At 36.5% G+C, this 13100-nt stretch overlaps 1 protein-coding gene across 1 annotated transcript in view; it reads right to left on the bottom strand.

The window, feature by feature from the left end:
• LOC149804719 (CCA tRNA nucleotidyltransferase 1, mitochondrial-like) overlaps positions 1–7756 on the bottom strand; it is a 44848-nt gene extending 37092 nt beyond the window's left edge. The window contains exon 1 of the mRNA XM_089943438.1: positions 7536–7756. The gene's annotated coding sequence lies outside the window, so the exon portion shown is untranslated. The remainder of the gene's footprint in view (positions 1–7535) is intronic.
• Between the last annotated feature and the right edge of the window lie 5344 nt (positions 7757–13100).

Here is a 13100-nt window from a genome sequence, read left to right as displayed (position 1 = left end):
GCCTGTTCTCTCATAACTAAGCCATACGGTTGATATAAACATGGTTCCCGAGCTTTTCTAAAGATAAATTTCCAGGTCTTTTAAAGGACGAAATTAATTTTTTCAAGGTTCATATATGACCATTATTGAATGAAATTAAAGAACATTTCAGATTATAAAACATGAATTTTCTAAATTTAAAGATGTTTCTCTTTCAAGACTCTCCAAAACATAAAATAAAATATGATCATGTATAAAACCACAAAATGTATCACATGAAGCAAGTTTGATTATATTCCTATAAATTGACACAGTCATTTCAATGTAGAGAATAAAAATTTTAAATTTCTTTGCTGACCTGCATTATGTTGCTAAGTGGGGACAAGATAATGAACATAAATTAGTTTTTTTTCCTTTCAAAACCTTAAGTCTAAAGAATTATACAGCAATTTATATATATATATATGCATCTTATAGAAAGTAAACATTTCATACTACAGTATATATATATATATATATATATATATATATATATATATATATATATATATATATATATATATATATTTATATAAGAAAAACAATACATGCAAATAATTAGAATCTTGTGTTGTAACGAAATCAGTTTAACCCTGAATTTGTGCCAATAAAAAAATCACAAACAAGATTTTTCAAACAACCTAATCTCTTTAAAGGGGACAAAAACCCAGACCTGCAAAATTTTATTGTAAATAGAAGGATATTTAGTAGTTTGTGTATATAATCTATCCCGACTACTTTTTTCTTTACATCTATTGTATTTGCACAAATATTTCATACAAAATATTGTCCTGTATTCCGAGATCAAACAGAAAGAACTTGCCCCGAATTTGTTAGCTCCCTTCCATACAAACAGGATGTGACATCATTTGAGATGATTAACGTATAAGAGTTGCATTAAATTTGTGCAGCGAAATGTCAAGTAGAAACAAGATGGTTCAATGCACAGCTCTAAATTGCATGAATAATAGCAGTTCTGGAACAATCCCCAATTATTTTACTCTTTTGTTTTCTCCATCTTTGAAAAGTAAGAAATTATCTACCAAATGAAATAGCATTAAAGAAATGTTTACACTTTATCATTCAATGTTTCCAACATCAACTTATTATGCATGTTTGATTTTGTATGTAACTGCATCGGATGAATATGCATTTTTCTTCCACACTTATGTTCAAGACTGTTTTCCACTCATTATATGATAAACCTTTCCTTCCCATTCTGCATTCATCTCATTTGTGTAATGTCGATAATACAAAAATAAATCACTTATAAGTGAAAGTCTGTGTGTTCATAAAAACTAATTAGATTTCTTATAACTACACACACCGGAACACGATACAATTTTGTAAAAAAAAATTTTAAATACATGTTCCTGTTAACTTTCTTGATTGATAAATCTATTATAGTAACATTATTCATTAATGTGGCAATTACTCTCAAACTCGGACCGGGCTGATTCGGTACAAATCGCTGACTGATTCGGCCATATATCTGGCTGATTCTCCAAACTTCCACGTTGATTCAGACCATGTGAAATGTTATTCAGTTTAGTCCAGGATTTAAATCTGACATTTAAATTTGTTTTTAAAGATGATCTTCTCATTATGTCATAAGTACGCTGAGCAGTTCAAATATGCATTTAAAGTAACAAAATCCCGTTAGTATGCGTGATCATGGTATTGTGATATATAATAAAATAATGTAATCATGTTTTTAAACTTCTCGTTCAACTTTAAATAGTTTGTTTTATTGAGAAATAATAAAATTATGAACACTAACAAAAAAAAAGGAAGAGTAAATGATGGGCATAGTACATGATAGCTTTCAGAAACTGTCCGAATTCTGTGCATTAGCCATGATGTTGAACTCATTAGCGACCGGATTTCCTGAGTAGGCATCAATGATGGTTTTTATCGAGTTCAAGTATCATTTGTCAATGGTTAGCAAATCTAAATGAAAAATCAGATAAAATTGTTATGTTAGAGTGATGATACTATAACCCGTTGGATTAATGACGGCAAGAATTCAGTTGATTTCGGTTTATAGAGGTCCATGCCAGTCATCTCAGGATGACTTTAGTTATTAGGTTGGAGCCCTTTCATGTATAAAACTGCAAATGTCACATCATGCTTACACCTCTCTATTTTTCCAATTAAAATGTATTTAATGATTTGAAGAGCAGAGCAAAAGGGACAGATACCACTTCTTTTTCGTTAAGTACAGAAGCGGAGTTGATCAAATGGAAAACTTGCAAATTTTAAAGATTTAATTAGTTATTTAGTTGAAGAAAAACAACAATAAATAAAGCCTTAACAACTGGGGCGAATTCTCCGTAATTCATTATCAACAATGCCAGTGTGTACACAGTGTCTCAAATGATGTCACACCCGCTCTTTTTACAAGGAGAGGGAAGCGCCTTGTTCTATTCAAGACGGATCGGGAGAGATGATGAGGTTTTTCATAAATTTCTTCATAACAAGTAATAATAAAAAGTAACAATTTTTCAGAAAATGAACCTTACACGTATAGCAAATTATATATGAAGTTTGCACAAATTTCATTTTTGCATGTTGGTCCCCTTTAAGACAATCTGGTTAAAAATTTGTCATTTAAAACACATTTTCAAAATGGTTGATTTAAATTTTGACAAAAGACCTTCAAAATTAGACACTTTTGTATAAACAAGGACTGAACTTTCTGTAAAATCAACTTGTCTTCTTTAATTCATTAAACCAGTCTCCAAACATATCGATACCAGGGCTCATATTGTTTTCTAATATATAATACAAGGGATGATAATTTCTCATTTCAGCTCTGAGATTCAACAATTTGGCCTAATCATTAAATATGTTGTACGACTTTTATAACATTTAACTTAATACAAATATATTACATTAGCAATAGTTCATATGTATGTAAAACAACTTCAGAAACAAACAAAAAATGTAATGTTTATTCATAATTGTCATTGAAACAAAGTTTCAAGACCTAATTTCATGAATAGGATTCAAGTTGGCATCATCTTGTAAATCATGTGATGTTATATTTAGCTCCTTGCAGAATGGACCGGGCAATGCTGCCATCTTTCACTTATAACTAACATTTCAATATCATATACCTGAAAAATAATTCATCACTTTTAGACTTTGCAAATTTTGTTTTGTATTTTTAAAACATTATTGATCCTATCAAATGTTATAAATGCATTGGGAATTTAAGAACCCACTTTAAGTGTGCATGTAGTTACTTCACTACACTCATCAAAGTCTGCATTTGTCTGATAGCGATGCAACTTTTTTATCATTATTTCATCAATGTCCCATCAGAAAATTTTAACAACTGCAATAAGATAATGAATATACGGTTGAACATATTTTAAAACTGATAACCATTTGTCAGTTCAGAAAACTTGAGCCTATTCACAGTGGACAAAAATCTATGCTTTGCATGTTCATTTTGCAACTGTATACTGTCTAACCATACAACAAGTGTTAATATGCAGGGATCGTCCTGGGCTTCACCAATGTCGCATATTGCGATCTTTTTTCCTTATTGGCGACAAAAATATCCCATCTGGCGATTTTTTTGGCGACAGACTTTTTGGTTATTTAATTTGTACATACAATCATGGATTCTGACTGGATAAATTAAAAGGGAGAATGAAAGGAAGCCACAAACTTGACTAAGCAATGCATTGGAATCAATCTGTTACACAAATGATCCTTTGTTCGTATTGACAACCCCATCTTTACAGTGCACTGTTACATCATAATCTGCTTATACTGAGATCTGGGCTGAGTACTATATGCTGTGATACAGTCAATCATGCTACCGAACTATACCTACAACTGACCGACTTCTGAAGACGCGAATAGAACAGATACAATTAATTGAATGGCTAATCCTTCTGTTCTTGTTTTTTTTTTTTTTTACATATACCAATACAATAGTTTTGCTGAACCGTCATAGAAAACTGATAACCTCTGAAGTACCGACTATTGCGTATAAATACAAAGCAAATGGAAAAAATCTCAATCACAATTATATCTGTCGCCAGTGCAGCATTTTACTCATTGATCTTTTCCTTTTGCCATCAATCCGTGTTATGGCTGCAGAGACTTAAACTCCGCAACAAGAAATAGCAAAAAAAAAAAAAAAAAAAAGTTTTGCATAATTAATAATAATTATTTATTTCTCAAAATACAAGAGTGAAAGAATCCCTAAATTGGGTGTGCATTTATGCTTATATATACGGTCCAATATTGCCAGGTGTTGACTCGTGTAAGTTTCATTCGTGGGAATGGAGATCCTAGTTTGCTTGTCGAGAAAATTTATACAGCATTCAGTGATCATTCTTGGGATTTAGGAAGCAATTCACTTCAAGCTTTGTGAAGCTAGCCATAAGGGGGAGGGGGGGGCTGCCGAGAGACTACTGGTGTCACCTGTCAGCACTGTAGACTGTGAACGTGGATTCAGTATGATGAACCTCATAAAAACTGACATCAGAAATAAACTCTGCATCTCATCTCTCGAGAATTTAATGAGAATCAGCATGTACAAATGTGAAAAATTAGACTTTGAAACTGCATTCAACAAGTTGGCAGCCCTAAAATCGCGACGGATCTTCATATAACACTTTGTAACATTTTGTTAATGCTTATTGTAATTAGAGTATTAACTAACCCATCTTTTGTAATTTTCATTGCCTGTTACATTAATAGACTAAATTAACACTTCAAAAAATGTACACTACTTGTTCTGGCGACACTTTTTGAAAACTGCCGACAAAATATTGAGGTTGGCGATTTTTTTGGCGACAGCTTTTTAAAAGCCAGGACCATCCCTGATATCATAAAAACTATTAAAAGAAATCATCTTAGCATGTTCTTCTGGCACACCAATTTGTATGAAATTAATAATAAGTTTAGTTTTGGAAAATCAGTTGTGGAAAAGTTCACATCGTTATCAACTGTTAGAAAATTCAAATATGGCGGACAATGTTGACACAGGGAGATTCAAATGTTTTACAAATTCAATGCTCATTGCAGTTGGTCTATAAACGTTTCCAATATATAACTTTAGAAGCAAAATAAAGCTTGGAATATGCTGATTTTGATGATATATAATGCATTTATTTAAATTGCCAAACTTTTGGTTAAATCTGTAAAATCTGAGGGATTATTTCTTTGTGTGGGAATATCATAGGAATGTGCTACAACCAATGGCCGAATTGTTTACATCTCCTTTGACTGGACTGAAAATTTAATGAATATTCATGAAGTTTTAATAACCCGCATTTTGTAACAAAGAAGAGGTGTCAAGTGATCGCAGCATGCTTATTTCCAAAGACACATGAAATCTGTTACTTTCGATAATTATAAAGTAATAATTCCATTAATATAGCATCAAATATAAAAAGAAAACATGCCCATTATAGATAATTCTATTAGCTCTTACAATATATAAAATGTGTTGCAATCAGATGACATGTATTGATGCTGCAATGAAAATTCTACACTTGGTCAACAGTTTCATCAGATTTACAGTTAAACTGTTATCTTGTCCGTGTTAGACTGGGGTTGCTACATTGTAAGTCTACACGACTACATGATGGATAAAGACAAACTGTTCACAGCAGAATGCAGGATAGTCATTCATGTAAGACCTTGACGCTGATATTTATGTTTTGGATATCAGGGTCTTACTGCCTAACAGCACACTGTAGTGTGTTTTGATATCGACTAACATCATAACGAAAGACAATTTTTCAGGAATATCTCACACAACTGGCAACTAAAATAACGGTGCTTTTCTACAAAGTAAAGTCACAACGTTTTGTCAAACTTTACTTAGTTTGATGTCTTAGGGGACCTGAGTGACCGAGTGGTCTAAAGCGCTCTTCGTTATGGATCACTGCTATCTCACCTCTGTCTGCGTGGGTTCGAGTCTCGGATTTGGCTAATGTGGATATGTGAGAAAGCTTGCCAATAGCTTCTCGTGGGTCGGTGGTTCTTCCTGGGGGTTTTCCCTCCACCATTAATACTGGCCGCCATGTATAGCCTATCGTGTGCTCAAAAATGGCGTTAAACCCTACAACAACAACAACAACAACAGTGATGTCTTTTCTTTAATAATTAAAATTCTCACAAAAAAATGGACCTGTTTTAAAGTAACGTTGGCCTACATTTCAGTCAAGTGGAAAGTGATGAAAGCCAGGAATGCCGAAATCGGGTTAAGTTGAAATATTATTCTTTAATGAAACGAATAAAAATATATTATGCCTATTAGAACTGTAAAGCAATGCTTCATTTCGTTCAAGAAACATATCCACCACATGAACCTAATAAACATACTTCGGCATACGTAGACTGCCACTGCATTTCAACAAATTCAAATGTATGTCAATGGAACATAAAAATGCATCCATTTGCTAGTGTCATATTTTCATTCCGCCAGGATAAAGACAGCACAGTAAGTATATTAATTACACATAAATTAGTGGAAGAGTGTTGATATATGCCGCCAAATGTGAGATATTCCTGAAACTTTGACTACTTGTTCCACTATCAATGACATTGGAACACGATATACAAGGCCGTTATTGGGATAGTAAGACATAGCACTAAAACAAAACAGACATGTGCTATGTCTTATAATGTAGGACTAAATGTAGGATAACTTCTAAGTATCCAGATGGAAATACTTGCCTACACCAGCCAGGATCCTAATGTAGAACGTGTGTTTGTGTGTATATACATGTATGTATGTATGTTTAATGGCACCTCAGCACAATAATTGCTGTATGGTGTCAATTAAAAGTATGGTTCTAAGCCAGAAAGTGTGATTACCTTGTCTGAGCAATGTAATGTAGCCCACACAACACAATCTGGCCTTAGATTCCATTCACACCGTGGTGTGCAGAGTAACTGGATAAATCCCGAGTAACTCTGAACAACAAATGCATGTAGGTACTAAAAATATGATGCATTCTACACAGCTTGCATTATACTTAACTGATGTAGAACACAATTGAAACAAAAAAGTGCATTTCAGAGCCGCATACTATATTTGTTGTCAAAATAAACGAGTTGTCACTTTCAACACACAAAGAAAACATTTTAGGTCTTAAGAACGCAGAAAAATAAAGTACAAATGGGAGGAACCGGTCATTTTTTTAAAAACCTCGAAAACAGATTACGCTTTGAAACTGCGTACTCTTCTAAGTCTCGACCTAATGCATACTGTATTATTTTCTGTAAAACGAATATTACTTTGGTCCATACTACTTCATTGTAAACATTCGACGCTGTATGACCAAATATACGTCCTTGATAGGGGTTAAATTCCTCACTAAATGGTCTGATAACAAGAGCACAGGTTTACTTTTAAGAGTTATTTCCCTTGCCTAACAACTTGAATTTTTCGAAAAGAAACTCTTTGTGTGACTTGATATTCATGCGGATCACATCACCACTGCCACAATGCTGTAAATTTAGTGGAACTATATGGCACTTACTTAAGGTTATATTTAATCTGATCTTAGCTGTTATGCGTCTATGAAGCCAAAAATTCCGTCATCGTATTCTTTACTTTTCGGTGATGCACAAGCCAGATGACGCTATAATGGAGCACATGCGCAAACTGCTCCCCAGGTGGCGCTCTCTGTTTTCTCGGAACCCCACTGTCCCCGGCTATTTTCTTCGTTTTGTCTCATTTTTCATGGGATTCGCCAAAACAAATCATGGAAATATTGAAATTGAAAGCGCTTCTGAGAAATTATTACGCTATTATTTCTATATTTGCATCTTTTTCGCCCAAATTAAACAAAATTGACTGAAATAACAACTTCGAACGATGCTTACCCGGAGTCGAATGGTCTGTGGATGCTATAACGTTCTTTTCTACGTCACTGTTCAGTTTTGCACAAGGCACTAATCGAGACGCAGTCAGGCCTTTTGGCCGGTGATATGAAAAATCACTATATTACGATTGACGTGAGCAAAATTCATGCTGTACCAACGTCGTCACCGTGATATGTCGCTGAGTCGCCAGTTTGTATCCGGTCTCATTCACGATGAGATTTTATTGTGGATTAATAGGTGTAGATAATTTGTATCGTCCATTGATCCATATCCAGACTAATGGAAACAATGAGGAAGAGTCACACCGATAATAAGAAAAATGACGCGAGTGAAATATTACATTAAACAAATTTTAAACAATTTGTAAAAAGAAAAACTTTTTGATTCAAATGTAAGAATAAACTAACAGGAAATTATATCCAATGCTGTCTTTTATTGTTTTCCAGTTTAGCAAGAAAGGTACGTCCATGTGAATATACACATGAAACTGCACGACCTGACGTGTAAAAGTGACCAGAAAACTGATGCAAGTGATAAATGGCACCTGACGTACTTTCCCGTTGCAGTAATGGTCGCTGTATGTACCTAATGAGAAAGAAGGGGAGGGAGGGAGGGGAGGGGCTTTCCGTAACCCCTCCCGCCAACCGCTTAAAAAACGCACACACACACACGAACAGTCCCTTGTCCCTTGAAATTAAATCGTTTTATTCTTGCTCACGTTTATTGGGTAGTATGCACACTATCAGTAAATAGACACAGACTTTTGCTTTCATGTCCTTTCGAAAGGCAGGGCTCTCTTGAAATTTCGAAGACCCTCGCCGCCCCCCCCCCCCAAAAAAAATTAAAATAAATAAATACAATAAATAAAAAACAAACAAACAAAAACCCACAAGCAACAAACACTTGACCTTATCTGGTTGTGCGAGAGAGATTTTACTCGGTAGCACATTGACACACTTCAAATAACCCAACAACCCAAATGTTGTTCATGGAGAACTAATAAAATCAGTGTATTTGAAGGAAATCATTTGTTTTATTTCCTTAAAGAGAATTTTCTTTTAAAACTGCTGCCTCTACGTTTCCGATGATTCCCACTTCCTGTTGTTATTTATGCGCATGAAGAGGAAACAGAACTAGTCATGTAGCCATAATGCTCAGAACACGAGGTCAGGCATGCACCGTTGAATGGGCCGATACCGAAATTCAAGAGGGCACAAATAATGTGTTGACAATACAGAAATAGCATTCAATTGGTTAGTTACAGCTATGTCGCCACGGGCTTTTTTGTTTTCGTCAAAAAATATATAAATTAAAGAAGTAATGCGTGTTTGCATAGAGTGTCACTAGTATTGTATGGGGCCTGTTTAGTGACAATGGAAAACCCAGTCAAAAAAATCGTGGGCACATTTAGCGATTTTTACTGACCTTCTAGGCACGTTTAGCGACAAGATGAATTTAACATGGTAATACATTGGGGCTGTATTACGACAAAAAATTAGTGAGATTGTTTAGCGACAATAGGAATGGAACAGGTGAGGTGACATCATGGTACTGCCCATTGGCAAAATGTTGCAAGCGGCTAACCTGAATACATGGTGTTTTAGCTAAACACATTTGTAACACTTAAAGATATTTTTTAGGCAAAAAAGCAGTTCTTTTCGAGGCAATGGAGAGGCCCTGAAAAAGGGCCTTTGGGTTTCTTCTATTTCTAATGTCTTCTTTTCCTCCACCAACCTATTTCTGTCTTAAGTAGTATAGTGGGGAGATATGGGAACAATGGAAAATATAGTCAAAAAGGTCGTGGGCCTGTATAGGGACAAAATTTATAGGGAAAATGGAAATCCCAGTTAAAGACGTATTAGACCTGTATAGGGACAATGGGACTTATCATTAGTATAGGGATACTAGAAATGGAACGGGAAGGTGACGTCACGGTACTGACGATTAGCAACAATGTAGCAAGGGGTTGACCTCAATCGGATCAAACAGCGGGGGGGGGGGTGCATAGAACGCTTGGCGGGAACGGGACTGGTCGGACGGATAAGAGATAACACATTCAACAGACAACACATAACATATAAGCAACTATACAACCAACTAAATAATTTTTAGGCAAGAAAGCTAATATTTTTGAGGCATATGAGTGGCCTTGAAAAGGGCCTTTGGTATTTTGTTAACATCATTCCGTTAATATAGAGTCCAACGCATAGGTCTTCTTCTCTTCCTCAAACTTCTTTTGACTTCTGATCCGTAGATAAGGACACTTTTCAGACAGGCTTGTCTCTCCACATAAATACTTCTTTTCCAAACTCTCGTATCCGTGATCCTGATAATTGTCCATGATGATTTCACATACATAGGTAAGTCCGTACGGAACAGCATTGACGATACGAGAGTAGATGATTCTACGTTTGTCCACATCCTGTGACGAGAAAAGGTGAAGGGAATGCAGTGAACTGCGGTTATTTATAGGGGAAGTGCCGATCGAAACGGATTGACTTTATTCACCAATCCAAATACGCGTTACAAAATTCAGTCAAAATACGGATTCAGTGTTCTAATCCGAAAAGAGCTGACTGTGAAGTCACATTCCCTATATAGATGCGCAAGCGCCTGTGCGCAGTCAATCCATGCGACACAGTTTTCAAATATGACGAAACTAAGAAGACGATGAATTTGGGTGTACCGGCCGTGGAGACGAGAAGCGATGGTATAGTAGAGGCTATCAAAGTCAACACAGGCCTACTTCCAGAAGAGGTCGATTTTAATTGGGATTTAGTCGATTTTCTTTCTTCTTCGCAAGAATTTGTTCCGGTAACAGTACCTTAGCCAAGTTCTCCTTCTTTACCACACGTCGAGGATTTTAAACAGAGACAGAAAGAAGAATGGAAAAAATGTTGCACCAGCACAAGAAAGTAGAACAAGATTTTCTACTTCAACAACAACAGCGTGAAGAAGAAGAGCCAAGACAGAAACGACAGGAAGAAGCAGCAGAGAAGAAACAAGGCCTAAGAGAAGGAGGACAGTGAAAGTCAAACTATGACGGTACTCTTAAACATTTTAGCACAGTTAAGGAGTCTGAAACAAATATATCAGACTTCTTTATTACGACCAAAGAGAAAAAGACATTCCCGAGCCAAACAACCCAGTCCTGTTACTACGCCTGCAATATTACCCCTAGTGATTTCTACCAAATCATCATCGACAGGAGCCAGTCCAGAAGTAGGCCTTGGCCGTGGCAAAGGCTTAATTCAGATAAAGATGATTGCGTCCCGTTCCTGGGTTTGTTTTTTAAACAAAAAAATACCCAACGGTCCTTTTCAGGGCCACCTACTTCTCTCGAAAAGGGATATTATTTAAATTGCCAAAATCAATTAAAACTCAAAAGCCTTTTTTCCTATGATGTACTCGTGTAAGTGAGTGAGTGCGTGAGTGTAGGTTCTTATTCTAAAAGTCAAAACCAAGAGACACTTAAGTTTTCTGGCTGGTCTATTCTGGTACAAATTTTACAGTCCAATTCACAAAGCAACACAACATTTTTCAAAAGTTCATAGACTTCTTCTGTGTCTTTGTTCGCCGTCTCTGTTTTTTAAATATAAATTTCTTCATTTTCACAGGTTTTTCCTGCTCTTCTTCCTCATTTTCTCCTCGTGTTCTTTTCTTCTCACTGTTCTCTTCCTGCACGTGTCTGGGTTCTTCCTTTGGAGAGGGTACCTCTTCATCTTCCTGTTCGGAAATCCCTCTCTCCTTCATGCTCTTGTTTTTTCTTAGGGCATTCTGAAGACCAATGTTCTTTTTCTAGACAATGATAACGGGTAACTTGACATTTGATTCTTCTAGCACCTGTCTTGCTTTTTTGACGGTCAGGACACTCTGCAGTCCAATGCCCTTTCTTCTTACAGATATAGCAAGTATCTTGACTTTTATCTCGAAAGATGGGTGAGTAGTCCGTCGGCTTGTCTCAAGAAAATTTTATTATGACTACTCGCAAAGTTCTGATCAGAAGTTCCATCTGTGTGGGATCTTCCATTGTTCCGCTCCGTTTGAGAGTGAGATGAATACTGGAAGTTAAGACACACACCCTTTATATATTCGCTGGTCTTACATGGATACAAGGTGACCTATGGCGTTTAAAATGTAGTCATTTGACTTTTCGCAGTCAAGATGAAACGATCGCATCATTTTGTGGAGAATGGTGAAGAAAGTAAGAGGCAGAAACGTGATTTATTGCCTCGTACAGCAGCTGAGGTCTTGGCATAAATTCATGCCAGTGATTTTGAAGATGACATGAGTGAGCCAGAATCCAGACCCAGAGAGTCTATGCCCAGCCAAAGTTCACCACCATTAGTAAAACACGCTCCTCTAGAAAATTTCTAGCGATAGCTTGTACGTACACAGTGAAGTTTAAAGATTTCAAGTCCAACGTATCGCTGGGGAAAGCAGAAGGTTTCATCACCTAGGTGTGGGATTCTTTGTTAACAGCACTGAAATGACATTGTCAAACCAAACAGCACGATCGCTTGCGACTTTCCATTCATCACGACAGTCTGAAGTACCCCGTTTGGATCGAGTCTAGCAGCCCTGCAGACTTGACACCTTCCAAAGTGATCGACAAGATTCAACATGTGCAGCAATCCAATGACAAGTTTCACATCACCGATGGAAAAGCCACACTGTTCACGACCCTCGCCTCTATCCCCAAGGGTACAGGACAACGCAGAAAAGTGTTGTTGGTAGACGACATTCGTAGTATCAAGCGTAGCCTTGTCCCCATTAACAACCCTCAAGACCAGCGTGTTTAACCCGTGCTATCGTGGTGAGACGAACGTATGCCGAAAGGAACGAGACAGTGGAATGGAAAAGAGACTGGGAGAACATTCGAAAATGGAACCGAGCCAAACAACAAAGAGAAGAAGAACTCTCGTTACAACAATCGGGGCTATCCAAAGACACACCCTGTGGCATTCCTGAAATGCAAAAATTGCAATATGTCCTAGTTCCACGCTACACCTTGAAGTGCACCCTCAATAAGTGCGCGAACCTTTGTTGTTTTGAAGCAAAGATTTCCAAGACGGAAAATACATTCACGTCTATCATGACGACGAACATATATGTGCCACCACCAGTATCACTGCATTCCTGGGATACAGTTGGTACTATGAGAAATGTGACTAGGCCTATAACAATCGAGAGCAACACAAGTATTGTGGATCGAAATG

Source organism: Sinohyriopsis cumingii, chromosome 2 (assembly GCF_028554795.1).
Source record: "Sinohyriopsis cumingii isolate HCF-2022 chromosome 2, ASM2855479v2, whole genome shotgun sequence".
In the NCBI taxonomy this organism is placed as follows: Eukaryota; Metazoa; Mollusca; class Bivalvia; order Unionida; family Unionidae; genus Sinohyriopsis; species Sinohyriopsis cumingii.
The sequence above is the reverse complement of the archived record's forward strand: the minus strand, read 5'-3'. Positions and strand labels throughout refer to the sequence as shown.